This window comes from Arachis ipaensis, chromosome B9 (genome assembly GCF_059453495.1).
Source record: "Arachis ipaensis isolate K30076 ecotype BB chromosome B9, ASM5945349v1, whole genome shotgun sequence".
Classification (NCBI taxonomy): domain Eukaryota; kingdom Viridiplantae; phylum Streptophyta; class Magnoliopsida; order Fabales; family Fabaceae; genus Arachis; species Arachis ipaensis.
In genome coordinates this window covers 113,181,655-113,190,553 of record NC_142444.1, presented here as the reverse complement: position 1 = coordinate 113,190,553, position 8,899 = coordinate 113,181,655, and the positions used below count along the sequence as shown (strand labels likewise).

Genomic DNA, 8,899 nt, shown 5'->3' with positions numbered 1-8,899 from the left:
GTGATTTCTTGTGGATCAAGTCATTAATTGTGATTCTAAAAATCAAATCTTTTTCAAAAACTAATTTCTATCATATCTTTTCAAAATATCTTCTTATCTTATCTTTTTCAAAAATTTGATCTTAAAATATCATTTCTAACTTCTTATCTTCTTATCTTTTCAAAAATTGATTTTCAAAATTTGTTTTAACTAACTAACTAACTTTTTGTTTGTTTCTTATCTTTTTCAAAACTACCTAACTAACTCTCTCTCTCTAATTTTCGAAAATATCTCCCTCTTTTTCAAAAAATTTTTTAATTAACTAATTGTTTCAAAATTCAATTTTAATTTATTTCTTCTTTTAATTTTTGAAAATCACTAACCATTTTTCAAAAATAATTTTCGAAAATCCTTCTCTCTCATCTCCTTCTGTTTATTTATTCATCTACTAACATCTCTCCCTCACTCACCAAAAATCCGAACCCTCTCTCTCTCTGAGTTCAGATTTTCTCTTCTTCTTTTCTTCTACTCACATAAGGGAACCTCTATACCTGGGTAAAAAGGATCCCTATTATTATTATTTTTCTGTTCCCTCTTTTTCATATGAGCAGGAGCAAGGACAAGAATATTCTTGTTGAAGCAGATCCAGAACCTGAAAGGACTCTGAAGAGGAAACTAAGAGAAGCTAAATTACAACAATCCAGCAAGCACCTTTCAGAAATTTTTGAACAGGAAGAGGAGATGGCAGCCGAAAATAATAACGATACAAGGAGAATGCTTGGTGACTTTACTGCACTTAATTCCAATTTACATGGAAGAAGCATCTCCATCCCTACCATTGGAGCAAACAATTTTGAGCTGAAACCTCAATTAGTTTCTCTGATGCAGCAGAACTGCAAGTTCCATGGACTTCCATCTGAAGATCCTTTTCAGTTCTTAACTGAATTCTTGCAGATCTGTGATACTGTTAAGACTAATGGAGTAGATCCTGAAGTCTACAGGCTCATGCTTTTCCCGTTTGCTGTAAGAGACAGAGCTAGAATATGGTTGGATTCTCAACCCAAAGATAGCCTGAACTCTTGGGATAAGCTGGTCAAGGCTTTCTTAGCCAAGTTCTTTCCTCCTCAAAAGCTGAGTAAGCTTAGAGTGGATGTTCAAACCTTCAGACAGAAAGAAGGTGAATCCCTCTATGAAGCTTGGGAGAGATACAAGGAACTGACCAAAAAGTGTCCTTCTGACATGCTTTTAGAATGGACCATCCTGGATATATTCTATGATGGTCTGTCTGAATTAGCTAAGATGTCATTGGATACTTCTGCAGGTGGATCCATTCACCTAAAGAAAATGCCTGCAGAAGCTCAAGAACTCATTGACATGGTTGCTAACAACCAGTTCATGTACACTTCTGAGAGGAATCCTGTGAGTAATGGGACGCCTCAGAAGAAGGGAGTTCTTGAAATTGATACTCTGAATGCCATATTGGCTCAGAATAAAATATTGACTCAGCAAGTCAATATGATTTCTCAGAGTCTGAATGGAATGCAAGCTGCATCCAACAGTACTCAAGAGGCATCTTCTGAAGAAGAAGCTTATGATCCTGAGAACCCTGCAATAGTAGAGGTAAATTATATGGGTGAACCTTATGGAAACACCTATAATCCCTCATGGAGAAATCACCCAAATCTCTCATGGAAGGATCAACAAAAGCCTCAACAAGGCTTTAATAATGGTGGAAGAAATAGGTTTAACAATAATAAACCTTTTCCATCATCCACTTAGCAACAGACAGAGAACTCTGAACAAAATACCTCTAATTTAGCAAACTTAGTCTCTGATCTATCTAAGGCCACTGTGAGTTTCATGAATGAAACAAGGTCCTCCATTAGAAATTTGGATGCACAAGTGGGCCAGCTGAGTAAAAGGATCACTGAAATCTCTCCTAGTACTCTCCCAAGCAATACAGAAGAAAATCCAAAAGGAGAGTGCAAGGTCATTGATATAACCATCATGGCCGAATCCAAAGAGGAAGGGGAGGATGTGAATCCCAAGGAGGAAGACCTCCTGGGACTTCCAGTGATCAATAAGGAGTTTCCCTCTGAGGAACCAAAGGAATCTGAGACTCATCTAGAGACCATAGAGATTCCATTGAACCTCCTTATGCCATTCATGAGCTCTGAAGAGTACTCTTCTTCTGAAGAGAATGAAGATGTTACTGAAGAGCAAGTTGCCAAGTTCCTTGGTGCAATTATGAAGCTGAATGCCAATTTATTTGGTAATGAGACTTGGGGAGATGAACCTCCCCTGTTCACCAATGAACTAAATGCATTGGATCAACTGAGATTGCCTCAGAAGAAACAGGATCCTGAAAAGTTCCTAATACCTTGTACTATAGGCACCATGACCTTTGAGAAGACTCTATGTGACCTTGGGTCACGAATAAACCTCATGCCACTCTCTGTAATGGAAAAACTGGGAATCTTTGAGGTATAAGCTGCTAAAATCTCATTAGAGATGGCAGACAATTCCAGAAAACAGGCTTATGGACAAGTAGAGGACATGCCCTGCTCATTTCATAATCCTAGATACTGAGAAGGATGAGGATAAATCCATCATCCTTGGAAGACCCTTCCTAGCCACAGCAAGAGCTGTGATAGATGTTAACAGAGGTGAATTAGTCCTTCAATTGAATGGAGACTCCCTTGTGTTTACAACTCAAGGTTATCCTTCTGTAAACATGGAAAAGAGACACAGTAAGCTTCTCCCACTACAGAGTCAACCATAGCCCCCACAGTCAAACTCTAAGTTTGGTGTTGGGAGGCCACAACCAACTCCTATATCCAAACTCTAAGTTTGGTGTTGGGAAGTCTCAACAATGCTCTGAACATCTGTGAGGCTCCATGAGAGCCCACTGTCAAGCTATTGACATTAAAGAAGTGCTTGTTGGGAGGTGGTGCACGAAATTGTGATGTCCAGGCTCGAACAATCCCTGGCAACGTGAGCAACTTGGTACACGTAATCGTGATTACACTTTAATTATGTAAAATTCCTGGCTCTTTCTTTCCCTGGCAATGGCGCCAAGAACATGGTGCCAATACCCTGGTTCACAACTTCGATACAACTAACCAGCAAGTGCACTGGGTCGTCCAAGTAATACCTTACGTGAGTAAGGGTCGAATCCAACGGAGATTGTTGGTATGAAGCAAGCTATGGTCACCTTGCAAATCTCAGTTAGGCAGATATAAATTGATAATGGTGTTTTCGAATAATAAATAATAGAATAGGGATAGAGGTACTTATGTAAATCATTGGTAGGAATTTCAGATAAGCGAATGGAGATGCTTTTCGTTCCTCTGAACCTCTGCTTTCCTGCTATCTTCATCCAATCAATCTTACTCCTTTCCATGGCTGGCTTTATGTGATACATCACCACTGTCAATGGCTACTTTCGGTCATCTCTCGGGAAAATGATCCAATGCCCTGTCACGGCACGGCTAATCGTCTGGAGGCATCACCCTTGTCAATGGCTTCATCTTATCCTCTCAGTGAATAATATGCTCACGCACCCTGTCACGGCACGGCTATTCATCTGTCGTTTCTCGATCATGCTAGAATAGGATTTACTATCCTTTTGCGTCTGTCACTAACGCCCAGCACTCGCGAGTTTGAAGCTTGTCACAGTCATTCATTCATTGAATCCTACTCGGAATACCACAGACAAGGTTTAGACTTTCCGGATTCTCTTGAATGCCGCCATCATTCTAGCTTACGCCACGAAGATTCTAATTAAGAGATCTAAGAGATATTCATTCTAGCTTATTTCATGTAGAACGGAAGTGTTTGTCAGGAACGTGTTCATAGGGGAGAATGGTGATGAGCGTCACACATAATCATTACCTTCATCACGTTCTTGGGTGCGAATGGATATCTTAGAAGCGAAATAAGATGAATTGAATAGAAAACAGTAATACTTTGCATTAATCTTTGAGGAACAGCAGAGCTCCACACCTTAATCTATGGAGTGTAGAAATTCTACCGTTAAAAATACATAAGTGAAAGGTCCAGGCATGGCCGAATGGCCAGCCCCTCTGATCTAAGAACCAGGCGTTCAAAGATGGTCAAAAAGACTCGTAAAAGGTCCTATTTATAATAAACTAGCTACTAGGGTTTACATGAGTAAGTAATTGATGCATAAATCCACTTCCGGGGCCCACTTGGTGTGTTCTTGGGCTGAGCTTGAGTGTTGCACGTGTAGAGGTCCTTTCTGGAGTTGAACGCCAGCTTTTGTGCCAGTTTGGGCGTTCAACTCTGGTTTTGGCTCCTTTTCTGGCGCTGGACGCCAGATTTGGGCAGAAAGCTGGCGTTGAACGCCAGTTTACGTCGTCTATTCTTGGCCAAAGTATGGACTATTATACATTGCTGGAAAGCCCTGGATGTCTACTTTCCAACGCAATTTGAAGCGCGCCATTTCGAGTTCTGTACCAGAAAATCCACTTTGAGTGCAGGGAGGTCAGAATCCAACAACATCAGCAGTCCTTCTTCAACCTCTGAATCTGATTTTTGCTCAAGTCCCTCAATTTCAGCCAGAAAATACCTGAAATCACAGAAAAACACACAAACTCATAGTAAAGTCCAGAAATGTGAATTTAACATAAAAACTAATGAAAACATCCCTAAAAGTAACTAGATCCTACTAAAAATATACTAAAAACAATGTCAAAAAGCGTATAAATTATCCGCTCATCAGGAGGCAACCCAATTTTTATTTAATTATATTTTTATTAGTTATATGTCTTCATAGGTTCATGATCATGTGGAGTCATAAAAATAACTGAAAAAATTGAAGAAAAATAAAAAACAGCATTAAAAACAGCACACCCTGGAGGAGTAGTTCACTGGCGTTCAAACGCCAGTAAGGAGCATCTGGCTGGTGTTCAATGCCAGAACAGAGCATGGAACTGGCGCTGAACGCCAGAAACAAGCATGAAGCTGGCATTCAACGCCAGTAATATGCTGCATCTGGGTGTTGAACGCCCAGAACAAGCATCAGTTCGGCATTTAAACGCCAGAATTGCATGCAAAGGCATTTTACATGCCTAATTAGTGCAGGGATATAAATCCTTGACACCTCAAGATCTGTGAACCTCACAGGATCATCTCAAGATCTGTAGATCCCACAGGATCCCCACCTTCCCTCCTCATAATCCTAGTTTCTTCCACATCTTCTTCTTCATCTATTCTTTCTTCTCCTGCTCGAGGGCGAGCAACATTCTAAGTTTGGTGTGGTAAAAGCATTGCTTATTTTGCTTTTCCATAACCATTGATGGCACCTAAGGCCAGAGAAACCTCAAAAAAAAAAAGAGAGAGAGAAGAGAAAAGGGAAGACAAAAGCTTCCACCTCCAAGTCATGGGAGATTGAGAGATTCATGTAAAGGATCTATAGCTCAGTGGTAGAACATTTGACTGCAAATCAAGAGATCCCTGAGATACATCAGGGGATACATTTTCCCCCACACAATTATTGGGAGAAATTAAGGATAGGAGCACCAAAATCACTAGGGATCAAGCAACAGAGACAAGGAAGAGACATAGAAGAGCTCAAGGACATCATTGATTCCTCAAGGAGAAAATGCCACCATCACTAAGGTGGACTCATTCCTTGTTCTTAAACTTTCTGTTTTTCGTTTTCTTATGTTAAATGTTTATCTATGTTTGTGTTCTTATTACATGATCATTAGTATTTAGTAACTTTGTCTTAAAGTTATGAATGTCCTATGAATCCATCACCTCTCTTAAATGAAAAATGTTTTAATTCAAAAGAACAATAAGTACATGAGTTTTGAATTTATCCTTGAACTTAGTTTAATTATATTGATGTGGTGACAATGCTTCTTGTTTTCTAAACGAATGCTTGAATAGTGCATATGTCTTTTGAAGTTGTTGTTTAAGAATGTTAAATATGTTGGCTCTTGAAAGAATGATGACAAGGAGACATGTTATTTGATAATCTGAAAAATCATAAAAATGATTCTTGAAGCAAGAAAAAGCAGTGAATACAAAAAGCTTGCAGAAAAAAAAAGAAAAAAAATGGCAAAAAAAAAAATAGAAAGAAAAAGAAAAAGCAAGCAGAAAAAGCCAAAAGCTCTTAAAACCAAAAGGCAAGAGCAAAAAGCCAATAACCCTTAAAACCAAAAGGCAAGGGTAAATAAAAAGGATCCCAAGGCTTTGAGCATCAGTGGATAGGAGGGCCTAAAGGAATAAAATCCTGGCCTAAGCGGCTAAACCAAGCTGTCCCTAACCATGTGCTTGTGGCGTGAAGGTGTCAAGTGAAAACTTGAGACTGAGCGGTTAAAGTCAAGGTCCAAAGCAAAAGAAGAGTGTGCTTAAGAACCCTGGACACCTCTAATTGGGGACTTTAGCAAAGCTGAGTCACAATCTGAAAAGGTTCACCCAATTATGTGTCTGTGGCATTTATGTATCCGGTGGTAATACTGGAAAACAAAGTGCTTAGGGCCACGACCAAGACTCATAAAGCAGCTGTGTTCAAGAATTAACATACTAAACTAGGAGAATCAATAACACTATCTGAACTCTGAGTTCCTATAGATGCCAATCATTCTGAACTTCAATGGATAAAGTGAGATGCCAAAACTATTCAAGAGGCAAAAAGCTACAAGTCCCGCTCATCTGATTGGAGCTATGTTTCATTGATAGTTTGGAATTTATAGTATATTCTCTTCTTTTTATCCTATTTGATTTTCAGTTGCTTGGGGACAAGCAACAATTTAAGTTTGGTGTTATGATGAGCGGATAATTTATACCCTTTTTGGCATTATTTTTAGTATGTTTTTAGTAGGATCTAGTTACTTTTAGGGATGTTTTTATTAGTTTTTATGTTAAATTCACATTTCTAGACTTTACTATGAGTTTGTGTGTTTTTCTGTGATTTCAGGTATTTTCTGGCTGAAATTGAGGGACTTGAGCAAAAATCAGATTCAGAGGTTGAAGAAGGACTGCTGATGCTGTTGGATTCTGACCTCCTTACACTCAAAGTTGATTTTCTGGAGCTACAAAAATCCAAAAGGTACGCTTCCAATTGCATTGGAAAGTAGACATCCAGGGCTTTCCAGCAATATATAATAGTCCATACTTTATTCGAGTTTAGATGATGCAAAAGGGCGTTAAACGCCAGTTTTACGCTGCAGTCTGGAGTTAAACGCCAGAAACACGTCACGAACCAGAGTTGAACGCCAGAAACACGTTACAACCTGGCGTTCAACTCTAGAAAGAGCCTCTGCACGTGTAACATTCAAGCTCAGCCCAAGCACACACCAAGTGGGCCCCGAAAGTGGATTTATGCATCAATTACTTACTTCTGTAAACCCTAGTAGCTAGTTTAGTATAAATAGGACTTTTTACTATTGTATTTGACATCTTCGGATCATCTTTTGATCATTTTTTGATCTCTAGACCTCCATGGGAGGCTGGCCACTCGGCCATGCTTACCCTATGTTCACTTATGTATTTTTCAACGGTAGAGTTTCTGCACTCCATAGATTAAGGTGTGGAGCTCTGCTGTTCCTCATGAATTAATGCAAAGTACTACTGTTTCTCTATTCAATTCAACTTATTCCGCTTCTAAGATATTCATTCGCACTTCAATATGAATGTGATGAACGTGACAATCATCATCATTCCCCCACAAACGCGTGCCTGACAACCACTTCCGTTCCACCTTATATTGAATGAGTATCTCTTGGATCTCTTAGTCAGAATCTTCGTGGTATAAGCTAGATTGATGGCGGCATTCATGAGAGTCCGAAAAGTCTAAACCTTGTCTGTGGTATTCTGAGTAGGACTCTGGGATTGAATGATTGTGACGAACTTCAAACTCGCGAGTGCTGGGCGTAGTGACAGACGCAAAAGGAAGGTGAATCCTATTCCAGTATGATCGAGAACCTCAGATGATTAGCCGTGCTGTGACAGAGCATTTGGACCATTTTCACAAGAGGATGGGACGCAGCCATTGACCACGGTGATGCCTCTACATGATTAGCCATGCAGTGACAGCGCATCGGACCATTTTCACAGAGAGGATGAAAAGTAGCCATTGACAACGGTGATGTCCTTACAAAAAGCCAGCCATAGAAAGGAGTAAGACTGATTGGATGAAGACAGCAGGAAAGCAGGGGTTCAGAGGAATGAAAGCATCTCTATACGCTTATCTGAAATTCTCACCAATGATTTACATAAGTATTTTTATCTTTATTTTATGTTTAATTATTATTAATATTCGAAAACTCCATAACTATTTGATATTCGCTTGACTGAGATTTACAAGGTGACCATAGCTTGCTTCATACCGACAATCTCCGTGGGATCGACCCTTACTCACGTAAGGTTTTATTACTTGGACGACCCATTGCACTTGCTGGTTAGTTGTGCGAAGTTGTGAAGTTATGTTTAGACCATGGTATTGTGCACCAGTTATTGGTGCCATTGCCAGGGAGAGAACGAACAACAAATTTTACAACCTCAGAGTAACAATTTTGCATACCACCGATACACCTACCTGAAGGAACTCATAGTTGGTACACACCCACCTCCAGAACCAAAGGACACCCCGGACTCCCCTTCATACTGTAGCACAGGGAACCATGGCAAACTAGACAGCAAAGGCGATGCTTCCAGCCCTACCTTGCTCCTTACTGATGGCACGGAGGACCGTGCCAAGCCTTAAGTGTGGAAAGATCAGTCTTTGACTTCTGGAGGTAAGTTCTCTCTCTTAACACCAACATTTGACTTTTTCTTTTGTTAGATAGGATAGATTACATGATAATAATTGTTTGCATGTATGTTTTGCTTGGTTAGAGTAATGACTCTCTTTTCAAGACCCTTTTTTTATAGCATTTCACTAATTTAA

General features: G+C 39.7%; 1 non-coding gene across 1 annotated transcript; it reads right to left on the bottom strand.

Annotated features, from left to right (window-relative positions):
- Positions 1–1,116: 1,116 nt before the first annotated feature.
- Positions 1,117–1,224, bottom strand: LOC148545954 (small nucleolar RNA R71). Its single transcript, XR_015901862.1, has one exon. It is a non-coding gene; the product is annotated as a small nucleolar RNA R71 (small nucleolar RNA).
- Positions 1,225–8,899: the final 7,675 nt, after the last annotated feature.